This window comes from Anolis sagrei, chromosome Y, assembly GCF_037176765.1.
Source record: "Anolis sagrei isolate rAnoSag1 chromosome Y, rAnoSag1.mat, whole genome shotgun sequence".
Lineage (NCBI taxonomy): Eukaryota > Metazoa > Chordata > Lepidosauria > Squamata > Dactyloidae > Anolis > Anolis sagrei.
Genome location: NC_090035.1, coordinates 20,307,545 through 20,320,881, shown reverse-complemented (window position 1 = coordinate 20,320,881; position 13,337 = coordinate 20,307,545).

The window sequence follows — 13,337 nt, the reverse complement described above, 5'->3', positions numbered from 1 at the left end:
AGACACTTCAGTAAAGCGAAGGACACAAAGTAGCAAGCGGGAGAGTTTAAAAGTTGCAATTTTGGATCTTTTATTGGGGGATAAGATACAATGTCAGGGCTTGGGGAAAGTAAAGGAAAGGCATTGAGGCTTGCTCGTCCCTGCCTGGGCTGGCTGCTGGAGGCACATTTCATCAGTGGATTGCAATTGCGGAGCCCAGGAACTGTGGAACTCTCAGCTGCGGTTTTTATACCAATTTGAAGGCGGGGGTCTCTGCAGCCCTCGATGTCACAGCCAGATAATCCACTTCAATGTGTATGTTATGCAGATGTATGGAAGGGCCCCCCCAAAAAACCAGGCACCTTCCACACAGTTGAATGAAACCCCACATTATCTGCTTTGAACTGGATTATCTGTGTCCACACAGCCGGATAACCACTTCAATGTGAATTTTATGCAGCTGTATGGAAAGGGCCCCAAATAACACAGGCCCCTTCCACACAGTTGAATGAAATCCCACATGATCTGCTTTGAACTGGATTATCTGTGTCCACACAGCCAGATAATCCACTTCAATGCGTGTTTTATGCAGCTGTATAGAAGAGGACCCAGATAACACAATCCCCTTCCACACAACTGAATGAAAACTCACTTTATCTGCTTTGATATGGATTATCTGTGTCCACACAGCCAGATAATCCACTTCAATGTGTATTTTATGCCGCTGTATGGAAGAGGACCCAGATAACACAATCCCCTTCCACACAACTGAATGAAAACTCACTTAATCTGCTTTGATCTGGATTACCTGTGTCCACACAGCCAGATAATCCACTTCAATGTGTATTTTATGCAGCTGTATGGAAGGGGACCCAGATAACACAATCCCCTTCCACACAACTGAATGAAAACTCACTTGATCTGCTTTGATCTGGATTATCTGTGTCCACACAGCCAGATAATCCACTTCAAAGTGTATTTTATGCAGCTGTATGGAAGGGGACCCAAATAACCCAGGCCTCTTCCCCACAGCTGAATGAAATTCCACATTATCTGCTTTGAACTGGATTATCTGTGTCCACACAGCCAGATAATCCACTTCAATCTGTATTTTATGCAGATGTATGGAAGGGCCCCCCCAAAAAACCAGGCACCTTCCACACAGTTGAATGAAACCCCACATTTTCTGCTTTGATCTGGATTACCTGTGTCCACACAGCCAGATAATCCACTTCAATGTGTATTTTATGCAGATGTATGGAAGGGGCCCCAAAAAACCCAATCCCCCAACACACAGCTGAATGAAATCCCACATTATCTGCTTTGAACTGGATTATCTGTGTCCACACAGCCGGATAACCACTTCAATCAGTATTTTAAGCAGCCATATGGAAGGGGACCCAAATAACCCAGGCCCCTTCCACACAGCTAAATGCAATCCCACATTATCTGCTTTGAACTGGATTATCTGTGTCCACACAGCCAGATAATCCACTACAATGTGTATTTTATGCAGCTGTATGGAAGGGGCCCCAAAAAACCCAGCTCCCCACCACACAGTTGAATGAAATCCCACATTATCTGCTTTGAACTGGATTATCTGTGTCCACACAGCCAGACAATCCACTTTAATGTGTATTTTATGTTGCTGTATGGAAGGGGATCCAAAAAAACCCAGGCCCCATCCACACAGCTGAATTAAATCCCACATTATCTGCTTTGAACTGGATTTTCTGTGTCCACACAGCCGGATAACCACTTCAATGTGAATTTTATGCAGCTGTATGGAAAGGGCACAAAATAACACAGGCCCCTTCCACACAGTTGAATGAAATCCCACATTATCTGCTTTGAATTGGATTATCTGTGTCCACACAGCCAGATAATCCACTTCAATGCGTGTTTTATGCAGCTGTATGGAAGGGGCCCCAAAAAACCCAGCTCCCCACCACACAGTTGAATGAAATCCCACATTATCTGCGTTGAACTGGATTATCTGTGTCCACACAGCCAGACAATCCACTTTAATGTGTATTTTATGTTGCTGTATGGAAGGGGATCCAAAAAAACCCAGGCCCCATCCACACAGCTGAATTAAATCCCACATTATCTGCTTTGAACTGGATTTTCTGTGTCCACACAGCCGGATAACCACTTCAATGTGAATTTTATGCAGCTGTATGGAAAGGGCACAAAATAACACAGGCCCCTTCCACACAGTTGAATGAAATCCCACATTATCTGCTTTGAACTGGATTATCTGTGTCCACACAGCCAGATAATCCACTTCAATGCGTGTTTTATGCAGCTGTATGGAAGGGGCCCCAAATAACCCAGGCCCCTTCCACACAGTTGAATGAAATGCCACTTTATCTGCTTTGAACTGGATTATCTGTGTCCACACAGCCAGACAATCCACTTCAATGTGTATTTTATGCCGCTATATGGAAGAGGACCCAGATAACACAATCCCCTTCCACACAACTGAATGAAAACTCACTTTATCTGCTTTGATCTGGATTATTTGTGTCCACACAGCCAGATAATCCACTACAATGTGTATTTTATGCAGCTGTATGGAAGGGGTCCCAAATAACCCAGGCCTCTTCCACACAGCTGAATGAAATTCCACATTATCTGCTTTGAACTGGATTATCTGTGTCCGCACAGCCGGATGATCCACTTCAATCTGTATTTTATGCAGCCATATGGAAGGGGACCCAAATAACCCAGGCCCCTTCCAAACAGCTAAATGCAATCCCACATTATCTGCTTTGAACTGGATTATCTGTGTCCACACAGCCAGATAATCCACTTTAATGTGTATTTTATGCAGCTGTATGGAAGGGGCCCCAAAAAACCCAGTCCCCCACCACACAGCTGAATGAAATCCCACATTATCTGCTTTGAACTGGATTATCTGTGTCCACTCAGCCGGATAACCACTTCAATCTGTATTTTATGCAGCCATATGGAAGGGGACCCAAATAACTCAGGCCCCTTCCACACAGCTGAATGGAATCCCACATTATCTGCTTTGAACTGGATTATCTGTGTCCACACAGCCAGACAATGCACTTCAATGTGTATTTTATGCCACTGTATGGAAGAGGACCGAGATAACACAATCCCCTTCCACACAACTGAACGAAAACTCACTTTATCTGCTCTGATCTGGATTATCTGTGTCCACACAGCCAGCTAATCCACTTCAATGTGTATTTTATGCAGCTGTATGGAAGGGGCCCCAAATAACCCAGGCCCCTTCCACACAGTTGAATGAAATCCTACATTATCTGCTTAGAACTGCATTATCTGTGTCCACACAGCCAGATAATCCACTTCAATGTTTATTTTATGCAGCTCTATGGAAGGGGCCCCAAATAACCTAGGCCCCTTCCACACAGCTGAATGAAATCCCACATTATCTGCTTTGAACTGGAATATCTGTGTCCACACAGCCAGATAATCCACTTCAATGTGTAATTTATGCAGCCGTATGGAAGGGGACCCAAATAACCCAGGCACCTTCCACACAGTTGAATGAAATCCCACATTATCTGCTTTGAACTGGATTATCTGTGTCCACACAGCCAGATAATCCACTTCAATGTGTATTTTATGCCGCTGTATGGAAGGGGCCCCAAATAACCCAGGCCCCTTCCACACAGTTGAATGAAATCCTACATTATCTGCTTAGAACTGCATTATCTGTGTCCACACAGCCAGATAATCCACTTCAATGTTTATTTTATGCAGCTCTATGGAAGGGGCCCCAAATAACCTAGGCCCCTTCCACACAGCTGAATGAAATCCCACATTATCTGCTTTGAACTGGATTATCTGTGTCCACACAGCCAGATAATCCACTTCAATGTGTAATTTATGCAGCCGTATGGAAGGGGACCCAAATAACCCAGGCACCTTCCACACAGTTGAATGAAACCCCACATTATCTGCTTTGAACTGGATTATCTGTGTCCACACAGCCAGATAATCCACTTCAATGTGTATTTTATGCAGATGTATGGAAGGGGCCCCAAAAAACCCAGTCCCCCACCACACAGCTGAATGAAATCCCACATTATCTGCTTTGAACTGGATTTTCTGTGTCCACACAGCCGGATAACCACTTCAATGTGAATTTTATGCAGCTGTATGGAAAGGGCCCCAAATAACACAGGCCCCTTCCACACAGTTGCATGAAATCCCTCATGATCTGCTTTGAACTGGATTATCTGTGTCCACACAGCCAGATAATCCACTTCAATGCGTGTTTTATCCAGCTGTATGGAAGGGGCCCCAAATAACCCAGGCCCCTTCCACACAGTTGAATGAAATGCCACTTTATCTGCTTTGAACTGGATTATCTGTGTCCACACAGCCAGACAATCCACTTCAATGTGTATTTTATGCTGCTGTATGGAAGAGGACCCAGATAACACAATCCCCTTCCACACAACTGAATGAAAACTCACTTTATCTGCTTTGATCTGGATTATCTGTGTCCACACAGCCAGATAATCCACTTCAATGTGTATTTTATGCAGCTGTATGGAAGGGGACCCAAATAACCAAGGCCTCTTCCACACAGCTGAATGAAATCCTACATTATCTGCTTTCAACTGCATTATCTGTGTCCACACAGCTAGATAATCCACTTCAATGTGTATTTTATGCAGCCATATGGAAGGGGACCCAAATAACCCAGGCCCTTTCCACACAGCTAAATGCAATCCCACAATATCTGCTTTGAACTGGATTATCTGTGTCCACACAGCCAGATAATCCACTTCAATGTGTATTTTATGCAGCTGTATGGAAGGGGCCCCCAAAAACCCTGTCCCCCACCACACAGCTGAATGAAATCCCACATTATCTGCTTTGAACTGGATTATGTGTGTCCACACAGACGGATAACCACTTCAATCTGTATTTTATGCAGCCATACGGAAGGGGACCGAAATAACTCAGGCCCCTTCCACACAGCTAAATGCAATCCCACATTATCTGCTTTGAACTGGATTATCTGTGTCCACACAGCCAGATAATCCACTTCAATGTGTGTTTTATGCAGCTGTATGGAAGGGGCTCCAAATAACCCAGGCCCCTTCCACACAGTTGAATGAAATGCCACTTTATCTGCTTTGAACTGGATTATCTGTGTCCACACAGCCAGACAATCCACTTCAATGTGTATTTTATGCCGCTGTATGGAAGAGGACCCAGATAATACAATCCCCTTCCACACAACTGAATGAAAACTCACTTTATCTGCTTTGATCTGGATTATCTGTGTCCACACAGCCAGATAATCCACTTCAATGTGTATTTTATGCAGCTGTATGGAAGGGGACCAAAATAACCCAGGCCTCTTCCACTCAGCTGAATGAAATTCCACATTATCTGCTTTGAACTGGATTATCTGTGTCCGCACAGCCGGATGATGCACTTCAGTCTGTATTTTATGCAGCCATATGGAAGGGGACCCAAATAACCCAGGCCCCTTCCAAACAGCTAAATGCAATCCCACATTATCTGCTTTCAACTGGATTATCTGTGTCCACACAGCCAGATAATGCACTTCAATGTGTATTTTATGCAGCTGTATGGAAGGGGCCCCAAAAAACCCAGTCCCCCACCACACAGCTGAATGAAATCCCACATTATCTGCTTTGAACTGGATTATCTGTGTCCACTCAGCCGGATAACCACTTCAATCTGTATTTTATGCAGCCATATGGAAGGGGACCCAAATAACTCAGGCCCCTTCCACACAGCTGAATGGAATCCCACATTATTTGCTTTGAACTGGATTATCTGTGTCCACACAGCCAGATCATCCACTTCAATGTGTCTTTTATGCAGCTGTATGGAAGTGGACCCAAATAACCCAGGCCCCCATCACGCAGCTGAATGAAATCCCACATTATCTGCTTTGAACTGGATTATCTGTATCCACACAGTCAGACAATCCACTTCAATGTGTATTTTATGTTGCTGTATGGAAGGGGATCCAAAAAAACCCAGGCCCCATCCACACAGCTGAATTAAATCCCACATTATCTGCTTTGAACTGGATTTTCTGTGTCCACACAGCCGGATAACCACTTCAATGTGAATTTTATGCAGCTGTATGGAAAGGGCCCCAAATAACACAGGCCCCTTCCACACAGTTGAATGAAATCCCACATTAACTGCTTTGAACTGGATTTTCCGTTTCCACACAGCCAGATAATCGACTTCAATGCGTGTTTTATGCAGCTGTATGGAAGGGGCCCCAAATAACCCAGGCCCCTTCCACACAGTTGAATGAAATGCCAGTTTATCTGCTTTGAACTGGATTATCTGTGTCCACACAGCCAGATAATCCACTTCAATGTGTATTTTATGCAGCTGTATGGAAGGGGCCCCCAAAAACCCTGTCCCCCACCACACAGCTGAATGAAATCCCACATTATCTGCTTTGAACTGGATTATGTGTGTCCACACAGACGGATAACCACTTCAATCTGTATTTTATGCAGCCATACGGAAGGGGACCGAAATAACTCAGGCCCCTTCCACACAGCTAAATGCAATCCCACATTATCTGCTTTGAACTGGATTATCTGTGTCCACACAGCCAGATAATCCACTTCAATGCGTGTTTTATGCAGCTGTATGGAAGGGGCCCCAAATAACCCAGGCCCCTTCCACACAGTTGAATGAAATGCCACTTTATCTGCTTTGAACTGGATTATCTGTGTCCACACAGCCAGACAATCCACTTCAATGTGTATTTTATGCCGCTGTATGGAAGAGGACCCAGATAATACAATCCCCTTCCACACAACTGAATGAAAACTCACTTTATCTGCTTTGATCTGGATTATCTGTGTCCACACAGCCAGATAATCCACTTCAATGTGTATTTTATGCAGCTGTATGGAAGGGGACCAAAATAACCCAGGCCTCTTCCACTCAGCTGAATGAAATTCCACATTATCTGCTTTGAACTGGATTATCTGTGTCCGCACAGCCGGATGATGCACTTCAGTCTGTATTTTATGCAGCCATATGGAAGGGGACCCAAATAACCCAGGCCCCTTCCAAACAGCTAAATGCAATCCCACATTATCTGCTTTCAACTGGATTATCTGTGTCCACACAGCCAGATAATGCACTTCAATGTGTATTTTATGCAGCTGTATGGAAGGGGCCCCAAAAAACCCAGTCCCCCACCACACAGCTGAATGAAATCCCACATTATCTGCTTTGAACTGGATTATCTGTGTCCACTCAGCCGGATAACCACTTCAATCTGTATTTTATGCAGCCATATGGAAGGGGACCCAAATAACTCAGGCCCCTTCCACACAGCTGAATGGAATCCCACATTATTTGCTTTGAACTGGATTATCTGTGTCCACACAGCCAGATCATCCACTTCAATGTGTCTTTTATGCAGCTGTATGGAAGTGGACCCAAATAACCCAGGCCCCCATCACGCAGCTGAATGAAATCCCACATTATCTGCTTTGAACTGGATTATCTGTATCCACACAGTCAGACAATCCACTTCAATGTGTATTTTATGTTGCTGTATGGAAGGGGATCCAAAAAAACCCAGGCCCCATCCACACAGCTGAATTAAATCCCACATTATCTGCTTTGAACTGGATTTTCTGTGTCCACACAGCCGGATAACCACTTCAATGTGAATTTTATGCAGCTGTATGGAAAGGGCCCCAAATAACACAGGCCCCTTCCACACAGTTGAATGAAATCCCACATTAACTGCTTTGAACTGGATTTTCCGTTTCCACACAGCCAGATAATCGACTTCAATGCGTGTTTTATGCAGCTGTATGGAAGGGGCCCCAAATAACCCAGGCCCCTTCCACACAGTTGAATGAAATGCCAGTTTATCTGCTTTGAACCGAATTATCTGTGTCCACACAGCCAGACAATCCACTTCAATGTGTATTTTATGCCGCTGTATGGAAGAGGACCCAGATAACACAATCCCCTTCCACACAACTGAATGAAAACTCACTTTATCTGCTTTGATCTGGATTATTTGTGTCCACACAGCCAGATAATCCACTACAATGTGTATTTTATGCAGCTGTATGGAAGGGGTCCCAAATAACCCAGGACTCTTCCACACAGCTGAATGAAATTCCACATTATCTGCTTTGAACTGGATTATCTGTGTCCGCACAGCCGGATGATCCACTTCAATCTGTATTTTATGCAGCCACATGGAAGGGGACCCAAATAACCCAGGCCCCTTCCAAACAGCTAAATGCAATCCCACATTATCTGCTTTGAACTGGATTATCTGTGTCCACACAGCCAGATAATCCACTTCAATGTGTATTTTATGCAGCTGTATGGAAGGGGCCCCAAAAAACCCAGTCCCCCACCACACAGCTGAATGAAATCCCACATTATCTGCTTTGAACTGGATTATCTGTGTCCACTCAGCCAGATAACCACTTCAATCTGTATTTTATGCAGCCATATGGAAGGGGACCCAAATAACTCAGGCCCCTTCCACACAGCTGAATGGAATCCCACATTATCTGCTTTGAACTGGATTATCTGTGTCCACACAGCCAGATCATCCACTTCAATGTGTCTTTTATGCAGCTGTATGGAAGTGGACCCAAATAACCCAGGCCCCCATCACGCAGCTGAATGAAAACCCACATTATCTGCTTTGAACTGGATTATCTGTGTCCACACAGCCAGACAATGCACTTCAATGTGTATTTTATGCCACTGTATGGAAGAGGACCCAGATAACACAATCCCCTTCCACACAACTGAACGAAAACTCACTTTATCTGTTCTGATCTGGATTATCTGTGTCCACACAGCCAGCTAATCCACTTCAATGTGTATTTTATGCAGCTGCATGGAAGGGGACCCAAATAACCCAGGCCTCTTCCACACAGCTGAATGAAATCCCACATTATCTGCTTTGAACTGGATTGTGTATGTCCACACAGCCGGATGATGCACTTCAATCTGTATTTTATGCAGCCATATGGAAGGGGACCCAAATAACCCAGGCCCCTTCCAAACAGCTAAATGCAATCCCACATTATCTGCTTTGAACTGGATTATCTGTGTCCACACAGCCAGATAATGCACTTCAATGTGTATTTTATGCAGCTGTATGGAAGGGGCCACAAAAAACCCAGTCCCCCACCACACAGCTGAATGAAATCCCACATTATCTGCTTTGAACTGGATTATCTGTGTCCACTCAGCCGGATAACCACTTCAATCTGTATTTTATGCAGCCATATGGAAGGGGACCCAAATAACTCAGGCCCCTTCCACACAGCTGAATGGAATCCCACATTATTTGCTTTGAACTGGATTATCTGTGTCCACACAGCCAGATCATCCACTTCAATGTGTCTTTTATGCAGCTGTATGGAAGTGGACCCAAATAACTCAGGCCCCCATCACGCAGCTGAATGAAATCCCACATTATCTGCTTTGAACTGGATTATCTGTGTCCACACAGTCAGACAATCCACTTCAATGTGTATTTTATGTTGCTGTATGGAAGGGGATCCAAAAAAACCCAGGCCCCATCCACACAGCTGAATGAAATCCCACATTATCTGCTTTGAACTGGATTTTCTGTGTCCACACAGCCGGATAACCACTTCAATGTGAATTTTATGCAGCTGTATGGAAAGGGCCCCAAATAACACAGGCCCCTTCCACACAGTTGAATGAAATCCCACATTATCTGCTTTGATCTGGATTATTTGTGTCCACACAGCCAGATAATCGACTTCAATGCGTGTTTTATGCAGCTGTATGGAAGGGGCCCCAAATAACCCAGGCCCCTTCCACACAGTTGAATGAAATGTCAGTTTATCTGCTTTGAACCGAATTATCTGTGTCCACACAGCCAGACAATCCACTTCAATGTGTATTTTATGCCGCTGTATGGAAGAGGACCCAGATAACACAATCCCCTTCCACACAACTGAATGAAAACTCACTTTATCTGCTTTGATCTGGATTATTTGTGTCCACACAGCCAGATAATCCACTACAATGTGTATTTTATGCAGCTGTATGGAAGGGGACCCAAATAACCCAGGCCTCTTCCACACAGCTGAATGAAATTCCACATTATCTGCTTTGGACTGGATTATCTGTGTCCGCACAGCCGGATGATCCACTTCAATCTGTATTTTATGCAGCCATATGGAAGGGGACCCAAATAACCCAGGCCCCTTCCAAACAGCTAAATGCAATCCCACATTATCTGCTTTGAACTGGATTATCTGTGTCCACACAGCCAGATAATCCACTTCAATGTGTATTTTATGCAGCTGTATGGAAGGGGCCCCAAAAAACCCAGTCCCCCACCACACAGCTGAATGAAATCCCACATTATCTGCTTTGAACTGGATTATCTGTGTCCACTCAGACGGATAACCACTTCAATCTGTATTTTATGCAGCCATATGGAAGGGGACCCAAATAACTCAGGCCCCTTCCACACAGCTGAATGAAATCCCACATTATCTGCTTTGAACTGGATTATCTGTGTCCACACAGCCAGATCATCCACTTCAATGTGTCTTTTATGCAGCTGTAGGGAAGTGGACCCAAATAACCCAGGCCCCCATCACGCAGCTGAATGAAATCCCACATTATCTGCTTTGAACTGGATTATCTGTGTCCACACAGCCAGACAATGCACTTCAATGTGTATTTTATGCCACTGTATGGAAGAGGACCCAGATAACACAATCCCCTTCCACACAACTGAACGAAAACTCACTTTATCTGCTCTGATCTGGATTATCTGTGTCCACACAGCCAGCTAATCCACTTCAATGTGTATTTTATGCAGCTGTATGGAAGGGGACCCAAATAACCCAGGCCTCTTCCACACAGCTGAATGAAATCCCACATTATCTGCTTTGAACTGGATTGTCTATGTCCACACAGCCAGATAATCCACTTCAATGTGTATTTTATGCAGCTGTATGGAAGGCGCCCCAAATAACCCAGGCACCTTCCACACAGTTGAATGAAATCCCACATTATCTGCTTTGAACTGGATTATCTGTGTCCACACAGCCAGATGATCCACTTCAATGTGTATTTTATGCAGCTGTATGGAAGGGGCCCCAAATAACCTAGGCCCTTTCCACACAGCTGAATGAAATCCCACATTATCTGCTTTGAACTGGATTATCTGTGTCCACACAGCCGGATGATCCACTTCAATGTGTATTTTATGCAGCCGTATGGAAGGGGACCCAAATAACCCAGGCACCTTCCACACAGTTGAATGAAATCCTACATTATCTGCTTTGAACTGCATTATCTGTGTCCACACAGCCAGATAATCCACTTCAATGTGTATTTTATGCAGCTGTATGGAAGGGGCCCCAAATAACCCAGGCCCCTTCCACACAGCTGAATGAAATCTCACATTATCTGCTTTGAACTGGATTATCTGTGTCCACACAGCCCGATGATCCACTTCAATGAGTATTTTATGCAGCCATATGGAAGGGGACCCAAATAACCCAGGCACCTTCCACACAGTTGAATGAAATCCCACATTATCTGCTTTGAACTGGATTATCTGTGTCCACACAGCCGGATAACCACTTCAATCTGTATTTTAAGCAGCCATATGGAAGGGGACCCAAATAACCCAGGCCCCTTCCACACAGCTAAATGCAATCCCACATTATCTGCTTTGAACTGGATTATCTGTGTCCACACAGCCAGATAATCCACTACAATGTGTATTTTATGCAGCTGTATGGAAGGGGCCCCAAAAAACCCAGCCCCCCACCACACAGTTGAATGAAATCCTACATTATCTGCTTTGAACTGCATTATATGTGTCCACACAGCCAGATAATCCACTTCAATGTGTATTTTATGCAGCTGTATGGAAGGGGCCCCAAATAACCTAGGCCCCTTCCACACAGCTGAATGAAATCCCACATTATCTGCTTTGAACTGGATTATCTGTGTCCACACAGCCGGATGATCCACTTCAATGTGTATTTTATGCAGCCGTATGGAAGGGGACCCAAATAACCCAGGCACCTTCCACACAGTTGAATGAAATCCTACATTATCTGCTTTGAACTGGATTATCTGTGTCCACACAGCCGGATGATCCACTTCAATGTGTATTTTATGCAGCCGTATGGAAGGGGACCCAAATAACCCAGGCACCTTCCACACAGTTGAATGAAATCCCACATTATCTGCTTTGAACTGGATTATCTGTGTCCACACAGCCGGATGATCCACTTCAATGTGTATTTTATGCAGCCATATGGATGGGGACCCAAATAACCCAGGCACCTTCCACACAGTTGAATGAAATCCCACATTATCTGCTTTGAACTGGATTATCTGTGTCCACACAGCCGGATAACCACTTCAATCTGTATTTTAAGCAGCCATATGGAAGGGGACCCAAATAACCCAGGCCCCTTCCACACAGCTAAATGCAATCCCACATTATCTGCTTTGAACCGGATTATCTGTGTCCACACAGCCGGATGATCCACTTCAATCTGTATTTTATGCAGATGTATGGAAGGGCCCCCCCAAAAAACCAGGCACCTTCCACACAGTTGAATGAAACCCCACATTTTCTGCTTTGAACAGGATTATATGTGTCCACACAGCCAGATAATCCACTTCAATGTGTATTTTATGCAGCTGTATGGAAGGGGCCCCAAATAACCCATGCACCTTTCACACATATGAATGAAATCCCACAGTATCTGGTTTTGAATTGGATTATCTGTGTCCACACAGCCAGATAATCCACTTCAATGTGTATGTTATGCAGATGTATGGAAAGGGCCCCCAAAAAAACCAGGCACCTTCCACACAGTTGAATGAAACCCCACATTTCCTGCTTTGAACTGGATTATATGTGTCCACACAGCCAGATGATCCACTTCAATGTGTATTTTATGCAGCTGTATGGAAGGGACCCCAAATAACCCAGGCCCCTTCCACACAGTTGAATGAAATCCTACATTATCTGCTTTGAACTGCATTATCTGTGTCCACACAGCCAGATAATCCACTTCTATGTGTATTTTATGCAGCTGTATGGAAGGGGCCCCAAATAACCTAGGCCCCTTCCACACAGCTGAATGAAATCCCACATTATCTGCTTTGAACTGGATTATCTGTGTCCACACAGCCGGATGATCCACTTCAATCTGTATTTTATGCAGCCGTATGGAAGGGGACCCAAATAACCCAGGCACCTTCCCCACAGTTGAATGAAATCCCACATTATCTGCTTTGAACTGGATTATCTGTGTCCACACAGCCAG